At 35.6% G+C, this 10,935-nt stretch overlaps 1 long non-coding RNA gene across 1 annotated transcript; it reads left to right on the plus strand.

Moving 5' to 3' along the window:
* Positions 1–9,065: 9,065 nt before the first annotated feature.
* LOC144425185 (uncharacterized) lies at positions 9,066–10,080 on the plus strand. The gene is made up of 3 exons (XR_013477367.1): positions 9,066–9,260; positions 9,799–9,870; positions 9,959–10,080. It is a non-coding gene; the product is annotated as an uncharacterized LOC144425185 (long non-coding RNA).
* The last annotated feature ends 855 nt before the right edge of the window (positions 10,081–10,935 follow it).

A 10,935-nucleotide genomic window follows, 5' to 3' on the forward strand; every position in this document is an offset into this window, starting at 1 on the left:
TAGCTTCTCTTTGGTTTCGTTCGTGCCTGTCCAAGGTTTATACATTTTGTTTATGTTTGTTGTGTTTATTGCTGAATCAAGCGACAATCATCCAAAGTACAATACTTGATGTACAATCTCGACATTTTTGTTGTTGAAACATCATTGCTTTCATCAAAATCCGAGTATGAAATTTTGCAATTTAGTGTATGTTGACATGCGACTATTTATTAATTTTCGGGAAAACAGCTTAACACGTGGTGGAACACTATCTGCGTGAGGCTTCATTTCACCTGACGGGGTTTTCAAAACTTCACTTTCTTCAGCGGTCGGTATTGCGGTGAAAAAGTTCGAACAACCTCTTCTTGCTTCCACGTTTCGCTTCTGAGTTAATGCATCTAGTGCATCAATGTGCTTTTTATGATTTAAATGGTGTTTTAAATAGTCAACTTCTTAGTCCCTCCCAGGATCACTATCAGGTGCCACTTCCCGACAAACTTTGTGGATTATCACATTCCTTGACGTGGAAAAGCAATAAATTTTGCAAAGTTTAGCAGTTGTTTTAGCTTATGCATACCGCTATCAAAATTGCAAATTAGTGTCGAACACTTCACTGTTTAGGCCGCGAGCCGAGGCCATTTATCTTTCAGTTTCGTAGCGCACATAAGGTAACTACCTGAAAATAATTTTAAAATGTTCCTTGGAAATTTAGTAACAAATATTGCCTTGTTCCCACTTCCAAAAGTTGCACGTTTTACAGAAAAGACGCTTTTACTACAATAAATATGTGTTATCATCTGTCCTATTTTCTCTGCTTTTCCGGTATCATGGGCCAATGAACGCAGACTTCTGCATGACGTAACAATCAAATTAGTCAGCTGTAGGTGGATCCCCAGTGGTCGGATGAATATCAGATGTACTACTACTGCTCGCTTTTGCGTTGAGTAGCCTTTCCATAGTTTTTTTCAGTTATTCTAAGGAGGTGTTGCAAAGTATAAGTAAAAGATATTAAACACTTGTATATCTTTACCATAAATAGCAATTTTAGTTGAGCACTAGCTCATAAGACGTTGTTAAATAGGTACGGCAGTACGGTGCGGTAACTCCAAGGAAGGCTAGACCTAGAATAATATGTCACAAACAACGATATTTTCTGGCTTGCATGAATTGTTTATGATTAATTTAATGACTCTTCTTGACTATTCAGCAGACTTATACTACTATATAGGCCACAGCATATTTGTAAATAGAAATTAATGGCTGTTTCTGTAATGCACGGTTGTGTGAAAGAGAAGAAAATAATCAATTTTACTAATGTCGGTTGGTCTAAATCTAAATTCATAGAGTCGACAAGAACCTGGGAAGCAATGATAAGTTATGCCGGAGTGGAAAGAAGTAGCATTGGAAACGATTGAGAGGTGAGAAATCAAGTTGTAGACAGACAGTTGATGTTTTAAAATATAGTCTATAGTCCATACTCTACTCATACTGTCATAGGGCATTTCAGACTGTGATATATCAAAATTTAGTGTAGATATAGTCTAGTAATGGTATGCAAACACTGCTGGACTACATGCAATGAGCATATATACGCTCATTTAGTACATCAGATAAAATTCATTATGTATTCAAGGTATTAGTTAGTACTTAGTGATATTTTTACCCTCATGCTGTTCCAAATATGATTTTGTTCCTCATTTTAGATACTGTACCACTAAAGAAAACGGCAATGTTCTACCAATCCGACCTAACGCAGGCTCTAATCCCTACTGCTATCAGTGCTATAAAATGGATTAACAATAAGTATTGAAGCGTAAAGCTATATGCGAATCATAATAGTTTGCAAACAGCTTAGATGGGCTATTCATATTGAATTACTTCAGCACTTTTCTGCAATTGGAACTGCCCATCAAACTCATGTTGGAGACTTCATTGAGGTTTTCAATTCATTTTTTTTCTCAACTATGAAGATCTTTTGAGGTTAACGAGGCATTAATAAATAAAGCTGAGGAATTTCTTTGTTCACTGTATGAAGATGATACCAGGGCACGTCTATTTAACACTGGTAAACATAAGGATTATACTCTATCACCCAACAATGATTCACTGAAGAAGCATGTGGCCCTCAAATCAGTTCTTGAGTTGGCAAACTGCAAGTGTAAGAAAAATAGTCAAAATAATTTAAAATCAACTTAAATTGCACAGATTTTTGTTTTTGTATTGACTGCAAAAATCACAGTACACTTATAGAGGAAAAGTCGATTTTCGAGATAGTGGATTTCGAAAACAATTCAGAAGAAAGTGAATTAGATATTGCAGTTGATTTAATAAGTATCATTTATTTGTTTTTGTTTTTCGGACATTTGTTAGTGTCGTAGTCCTGTTTTTAGAAATAATATTTATTGCCTTCGTTCAAATACATAACCACATAAACTAAAAAAAAAGACTAATTGTAATATTTCTGTTCACTATGTTATGTACATATTGTACATTCATTTAATTTTCTCGACTTTTCCGGTAAATTTCTAAGTGAGAAATAACTGATTTATTTGTGTTTTCGTGCTCACGATGTTAATTTGTGACTTCATTGCTTGAAAAATAAATACGTTTGATAGCTTCTATAAAATGGATGTAGCTTTTTATGCTGTTCTTGTTGTAAACTGCTTGTGGTTTTTACATAAAATTTATTCGCTAATGTGAATCAGCGTTGTTGGTGTCGCTGTTTTCGAGGTCACTCGCGACTCCTGTCACACACTTAAAGTATTTTATGTTGTTGGTTACATGTATGCCATATTTTTCGTAATCTACCCAATAAATTATGATTGACTGAGAAAGTCCGATTTTGGTAAGGCAAAACATTACGGGAATACATTTGTGTTAGTGTGCTGTAGGGCTCTCGAATTGCATAGTTCTTATGTATGTGTTGTAAACTTATGGTTATTGAATTTCCGGGAACCTCCTATATTCAATTTTGCATCAGGATTGTGGAACAAGCTGGAATGCGTTAAGTATGTTCATTTTCACACAAAACTGAAGAATTTATTTAGTTACCAGATGTGCGCTACGAAACTCATTTTCTGGGCGTTTTCAAGGCTCCGTCTCACGGCCCATATCCGTGGTAAGGATCTACAAGTGTTTAATAACTTACTTATACCCTTTTCAACAACGTCTTAGCATAACTTAATTAATAATAACTAAACAGGGCTATGGAAAGGCTGCCCAACTCAACGCAAGGTCGAGCAGTAATAACTAATATTCATCCGCTCGCTAACAGCTGATTCGATTCAATTGTTACGTCATGCAGAAGTCATTGTTCATTGCCGAAAATGTAAAGAATATAGGACAGATCGTAGCACATATTTCTTGTAGTAAAAGCGTCTTTTCCGTAAAACGTGCAACTTTTGGAAGTGGGAACAAGGCAATATTTGTTACTAAATTTTTAAGGAACATTTCAAAATCATTTTCAGGTAGTTACCTGATGTGCGCTACGAAACTCACTTTCTAGGCGTTTTTCAGGGCCTCGGCTCGCGGCCTAGTTGTATTTAGCCATTCCACTTCAAAATTAATTTTTAGCTTTACTTCCTTGAATAGACATTTGACTCACACGTCAGATAAAGAAAACTAGTATATTATTGGTTTTGGTTAATATGCTGAATATGAAAACGCTTAAAACTTTTTTTTTTAGTAATTTCTGGTGAAACATGCTTACAACATCGCTATATAACATGGGTATCAGTCAGTTTAAGCTCATGGCCACGTGTGTACCAATCTAGAGATTTAAGAGCCGACAGTGCTAGCACTCGCTTAAACTCAGCCCTTCTTCAAATTCCAACTAGTTTAGCTTAACCATACGGCTACGAGCAACCAACAAATTTCCTGTAATAAACAATGGGCACCAGCTTTGCAACATTGATACCTATTCAAATTCTAAACCATCCCATATCTTCAACTGTTTGATTACACTACGGACAATAACAAGATTTTGCCGGGTCGACAACACGAAGTTCAGAGCGCGCGATGAAAATTTTAAAAACCGACCCACGCTGGCATACAGAAATCAAGGTATTCGTGACAGACACGTGTGTGACATCACAATGACTAGTGTTAACCAGAATACGCGTGAAACATAAAACGAGCATTCTAGTTGAGCGTTAATATAAATGACATACGAAATATGAGCCACGGTTTAAAAACGAAATGTTGCTGCGCGAGCATGAGATTTTATTGCGCAAATGTTCTGGTGGTACTGCGCAATTGCGCGGTTGCGCAGCTTAGAGGGAACCTTGCTCTATCTATATACTTCGCATACCCTCCCGGTAGGCTTTCCACTCGTGAATGCAGAAAATCTTCCACAAGACATATATTCAATATTAGATATACATATAACGGTTACCGGGAAGTGTGAAGTGATTTCAAATATATTTTCTCAAACTTCAGCCAGCGACAGACTTGTTCTCAAAACATATGCTTGCATTTGACTTTTCTGTAGTATAATGTCAATAAGGTTTAGGCTAGATTTTTGTAGAAACAAACTAACCTACAAAATTATGGCATTTTTTCAGAATGGATATTAAAATGTCTTTTTAAATGAGAACGTTTCGTAAAACTTGTTTCGTAAAACTTCTTCCGCAGTGTACACGAGTGAAAGGCTTTTCTCCAGTATGGGTTCTAATATGCTCTTCCAGATGAGTACTTTGCCCAAAACACTTTCCACAATGTTTACAAGTGAAAGGCTTTTCTCCGGTATGGGTTCTAATATGTTCTTTCAGATTAGAACTTTGTGCAAAACACTTTCTACAATGTTTACAAGTGAATGGCTTTTTCCCAGTATGAGTTTATGCTCTTTCTGATTAGAACTTTGCGAAAAACACGTTCCACAATGGCCACAAGTGAATGGTCTTTCTCCAATATGAGTTGTTATATGCTTTGTCACACTATACCGCGGCGCAAAACACTTTCCACAATGTTCACAAGTAAATGGTTTTTCTCCGGTATGGGTTAGCATATGGGTGTTTAAATTTGACTTCTGTCTGAAGGATTTCTGACATTTTGTACAAACAAACGGTTTTTCTTTCGTGTGGATTTTTCCATGTCCCTGCAAAGTATTTTTCGTTGTGAAGCTTTTACCGCAATGACCGCAAACATATGGTTTCTCACTACTATGCGTTTGAACATGGTTTTTCAAATGTCTGATTAAGTTGAAGAACTTTCCACAATGTTTACGGTATGGTATGCGGTATGTAAGTATGCGGTTTATCTCCGGAGTGAATTTGGATATGCCGTTTTAAAATACCTAAAGTGTGAAAGCATTTTCCGCAGTGTATACAGGAAAATGGTTTTTTCTCCAGTATGAATTCGCATATGAGATTGCAACTCTGATTTACAGTTGAAGGACTTCTGACATTCCTTACAAACACAAGGTTTCTTTCCTGTGTGGATTCTTTCATGCCTTTGTAATTCATCTTTGCTTGCGAAGCACTTGCCGCAATGGTTGCAAGCATATGGTTCATGTCCACTATGATATTGTATATGTACTTGTAATTGGAGTTCAACTCTAAAGCATTTTCCACATTGCTCGCAATGATATGGTTTTTCTCCCGTATGAATTGGAATATGACGCGCAAATTCACTTGGTGATGTAAAACATTTTCCACAAGTTTCACAAATGTGCTTTCCTGGCATATATTTTTGCAAAGAATTTTTTATCATTAAGGTCCTATTGCATTGCTTGCAAGCATAGGGTTTTACTTTCACAGAATGTTCATCCATATCATGAATTCCTGTACAGCTTTGTATTTGCTATAGATGTAATTTTAAAATAGTTGTCCGAAGCACATTGTTGTACATTTCTTCCAGATAAACGTCACATCTGTCACGTCACGTCTATTTGGAATGTGTTCTGTTTCGAATGTGAATAAAGTCAACAAATGCAATATAGTTGTGCGTGTATACACAACACCTCACATTGGCGATGAGGATGGGATTCGAACCCACGCGTGACGAGGATAAAGCAACGGTAACAGATAACGTTAACCTAAGTGGTAAAGGAAGTTAAGTGTAACCTCGAATACGGGAGAGACCTACAGAACTTAGTGTGAAGTAGTGGTCAACGGAATTCAAGAGTCAACTAAGTGTTGTACAGTTTCAAAAGCTAAGAAACATTCCAGAATTCTATACTGCATTCCTTAGTGGTCTAGGCTGTTTACAAGTTTTTAACCCACATATAGAAGATGACAAATCTACCAGATTTCAGATCATTTGATTGTGAAGACTTATCTGCTGGTCCCCGGTGGAAGAAATGGTTATCGCATTTTGAAGTTTTAATGTTAGCCATGAACCTCAAAGATACCGAAGATGACAGAGAAAAGAAGAAGAATCTTTTACTGCACTATATGGGTGATGAGTGCTATGATATATATGAAACATTAAAAGAAGAATCTGACAAATTCTCAGCGTATTTTGTTCCCAAGTCAAACAGTGAATATGAAAAATATATATTCCGAAATTCAAAACAAGAGGAAGGTGAAAGTTTAGATCAGTTTTGTACAAGATTGAAGAAGATGTCATTAAACTGTGAATTTGGAGAAAATCGTGCAAATTATACAAGGTTGCCTATCTTCAGAACTAAGAAAGAAAGCTCTCACAAAGTCAATGAATCTCACAACATTGCTTGAGACTGGAAAAGCGATGGAGTTGGCTAAAGATCAACTGTGTGCAATGGAGAGTGAGTCATGTATCCAGGGAATATGTGGAGTTAGTTCCTACAAAAGAAAGTGGAAAAAGAACATTTCATCCAACAATTCTAGTCATTCAAGAGATCAGACAAAGAATTATCAAAGTAATAAAGGTAAAACCTTTCATACAAAACGAAAATCATGTTTCAGTTGCGGTGGAGTGTATCCACATGCAGAAAAGTGTCCTGCGTATGGTCGCAGATGTTATAACTGTTTCAGGTATGATCATTTTGCTAGATTCTGTAAAGAAGCGAATAGTAAATTCAACAAGCCCAAGTTGAACAGTGTGCAAAATGAGCCCAAACATGATTGCAGAGATCATGAACTGAGTCAAATGAGCTCTGAGAATCATGAATATATTCTATCAGTGAATGGATCAATGTGTAATTGCTCCAATAACAATAATCCTGCTAAAGTACAGTTGAAAATTAACAATGTGCCCTGTTCTATGCTTATAGATAGTGGTGCAATTGTCAATGTACTCGATTACAAAACTTTTCAAAATTTAAAAAGTAGATCCAGTAAACCATGCAAATTGGAAACTGCAAATATTAAGCTTTATGCTTATGGAAGTAGAAAACCCTTGTCTGTGAAGGGGAAATTTCATGCAGTTGTAACTTTTAAGTGTGGCAAATGCATCAACACTTTATTCTATGTTGTTAAATATGCAAGTGGTTGTTTGCTCTCTAGACTGCTAGTGATCTTGGTATTTTGAAAATTATTAACTCTGTGTCAAATGATCGAGTGGATCTCACTGAAAATATTTTAAGGGATTATAATTCCATATTTCAAAGGTTGGGGAAATTGAAAAACTTCCAATTGAAGTTGAATATTGATGATTCTGTAAACCCTGTTCATCAAAAGCACAGACGAGTTCCTTTTAAAATGCGTCAAAAAGTCGAAAGTGCTGTTGCTAAACTGTGTGATGAAGACATTTGTGAAAGTGTGCGAAATTGTTCTACTCCATGGGTCTCTCCTATTGTATGTGTTCCTAAACCTTGTGACCCAGAAAACATTCGACTATGTGTCGATATGCGAGCTGCGAATAAGGCAATAAAGAGGGTAAAACACCCTATGCCTACTGTTGATGAACTTATACATGATTTAAATGGATATAAAGTATTTTCCAAGTTGGATTTGAACCAGGGTTATCACCAAATTGAATTACACCCTGACAGTAGACATATTACTACTTTTAGTACCCATATTGGATTATACAGATATAAAAGATTGAATTATGGAGTCAATGCTGCTAGTGAAAAATTTCAATATTTGATAGAACAAGCATTGCACGGTTTAAGAGGTGTCAAAAACATCTCAGATGATATTTATATCAGTAGTGTAAATGAGGCTGAGCATGAGAAAGATTTAAGAGCCTGTTTGCAACGTATAAATGACTGTGGTCTTACTTTGAATAAGAAAAAGTGTTCATTTTTTCAATCGTCTATAAAGTTTTTTGGAAATATTTTTGGTGATGAAAGTGTGTCACCTGATCCAAATAAGGTTGAAGCCATAAACAAGGCTGATAGACTTTCTGATAAGCAACAAGTTAAATCTTTTCTTGGTATGTCGAACTATGTGTCTCGTTTTATACCTAATTACTCAACTATTGTTAAACCTATACAAGAGCTTACTAAACAAAATGTTGATTTTATATGGAGTGAAAATTGTGAAAAAGCTTTTTGTGAATTGCAAAATAGTCTCACAAGTGATACTGTTATGTCCTATTTTGATCCTAAGCTTTGTACTGAAATTATTGTAGATGCATTCCCAGTTGGACTTGGTTGTGTTTTAGTCCAGAAAGAATCTGACATTGATAATGAATATGTCCGTGTGATTGCGTATGCATCTAGATTGTTGAGTGATGTGGAAAGTCGTTATTCTCAGATAGAGAGAAAAGCTCTTGCTGTGTGCTGGGCTATAGAACATTTTCATCTCTATCTGTATGGTGTGAATTTTACTGTTGTTACTGATCATAAACCCTTAGTGAGTGTGTTTTCTAGTGTGATTGCTAAACCTTCTGCCAGAATTGAGCGTTGGTGTTTGCGTTCACAACAGTACACCTTTAATATTGTACATCGTCCAGGGAAAACTAACCCTGCTGACAACATGTCAAGGCATCCCATTGAAATGCAAAATGTACATTCTGATAAAGTTACAGAAGAATATGTGAATTATGTATGCGAGAATACCTGTCCCTAAGCTATCAAACTGTGTGAAATAAAAAGTGCTTCTGAAAATGATAGTGTGATACAGAATGTGATAAATGTTTGCAAAATAACTTATGGTATAAGTATAAAGATTGTGAAGAAATGTCTATTTTTGCCAAAATTGCCAGTGAACTTTGTGTGACCAATGACATAAAACAACATGATGCGCAACTCCGGCATTTTTGGCCGAAGATCGTATTCGATAGCACGCTCCAATGCACATACTTGACGAGACGAAAACGAGCGGATGTGTGTTGCTTTCAAGGCATAGCACGAATGGTGTTCGAGGTTGCTTCGACAATTGTTGTGGTTTTTAATGATATGTGGAAAATTGAAGGTAAAAATAAATCGGAAAAAAGTAAGGTAAATACTATTGTTGTATATCACACCCGGGCATCGCACTGTTAAGTACATGCGGAAAAGCCAGCTTTTGTCAAATACTACGAAGTTATTAATTCAGTACGGTACGTAGTTGCCCATTTGCCGAAATTGCATATTTACTTACCCCTTATGGTTTCAAATAGTTCATGCACCTCCATTTAGATTTTTTTAATCAGTGAGGATATATACTTATTGCTGTAACATACTATTGCTCATTCACTTTTATTTGCGTATTGAATCAACGGGTTAACAAGTTCACCTAAAATTTCCTCATACCGGTCTATATTGTATAGTCTGATCTCTCAAGTATTTGGAGCCACGAATGCTTATAATTTTCTGACTAAACCCCTTTATTAGTTAGTTTATATACCAAATTCAGTAAAACATTTTTTACAAAAAACATAAGATATTGGATTTATTAGCTTTTCCATTCTGAATCATATAGACTGCTTTATTTATTCTTAACGAAAATTAATACATCTCCTCTCCTACAGATGTGAAAGTTGTGGACAGACCTGTCTAAGCATTGTGAGACTCCTGCAGCACAAGAGGCAATAGCAATAATAGTGAGTATATCAATCAAGAAATTAGGCCGACATAAAACAAAACTTTCAACTATTCGTCTAACCTCAATTTCCTATTATTTATTCACAGGACAACTGTAGCTGAAGGGGAGATATCAGAAGTCTGGCGACATATCAGTGACAGTTTGATTCCAAGAAATATGATTAGAATACTCCATAAATGTTTGCAATAGAAGAACAACCTATGGAGGAATGCAAAAACATTTGACCCTCCGGTAAAGTTGTGTATGGCCCCTACATCCTGCAGGGCTTGAGGGAAATAACTAAAAATTCCAAAGCGTAAGATTACATAAGCGGTCTTCTTTGTAAAAAGGCACAAAATATGCCAGACATACTTAAAACAGCTTTGAAAAATGAGGATTACGGTTCACTGACTACACCTGTGTTATATTTGGTTCATCAAATTTTGGTAGTACTATAGAAGAAATTCAGAAAAGGGTATAATCATGATTCATGATAAAATAATGTTATATATTTTGGACAACTTCAATCTAGACCAGGGATGTCAAACTCGCGGCCCCAGAGAACTTCCAGTGCGGCCCTCGAACGCTTAACAATAATTGTAATAGTATTTTGGAATTTTTTTTATTTAAATGTAAAAGATTTTTCAAACCTTTTAAAGTTAAATTGAATATTCACACAGAAAACAATTTACTGAAAGTAGTTTTAGAAAGGTAATTTTTTGTTTGTTCACATTTTGACTCAATTAAGAATACACATCAAGCTAGCAAAATAATACTGAATAAAACACTTGAGTGATTAAATTAAAGTACACGAAGAAGGTGGCATTTTCGAAGAAAATGGGAGTTGCAATATTTCTGCATTTCACAAAATTCTGAAGCACATTGTTTAATTTGTCATATTTCCATCAGTACAATGAAAAACACAATAAGCTCAGCAGTCAATATGACAAATTCGAAGACCAACTCCGAACAGAAAATTTCCATGTGTTTGTATATTAATATAAATATGCAACGACTTAGTTACTAAAAATCAATATCAATAATAATTCAAGCAATCCTATGCCATGCAATGTAGCGTGAAATG

This window comes from Styela clava, chromosome 7 (assembly GCF_964204865.1).
Source record: "Styela clava chromosome 7, kaStyClav1.hap1.2, whole genome shotgun sequence".
NCBI lineage: Eukaryota > Metazoa > Chordata > Ascidiacea > Stolidobranchia > Styelidae > Styela > Styela clava.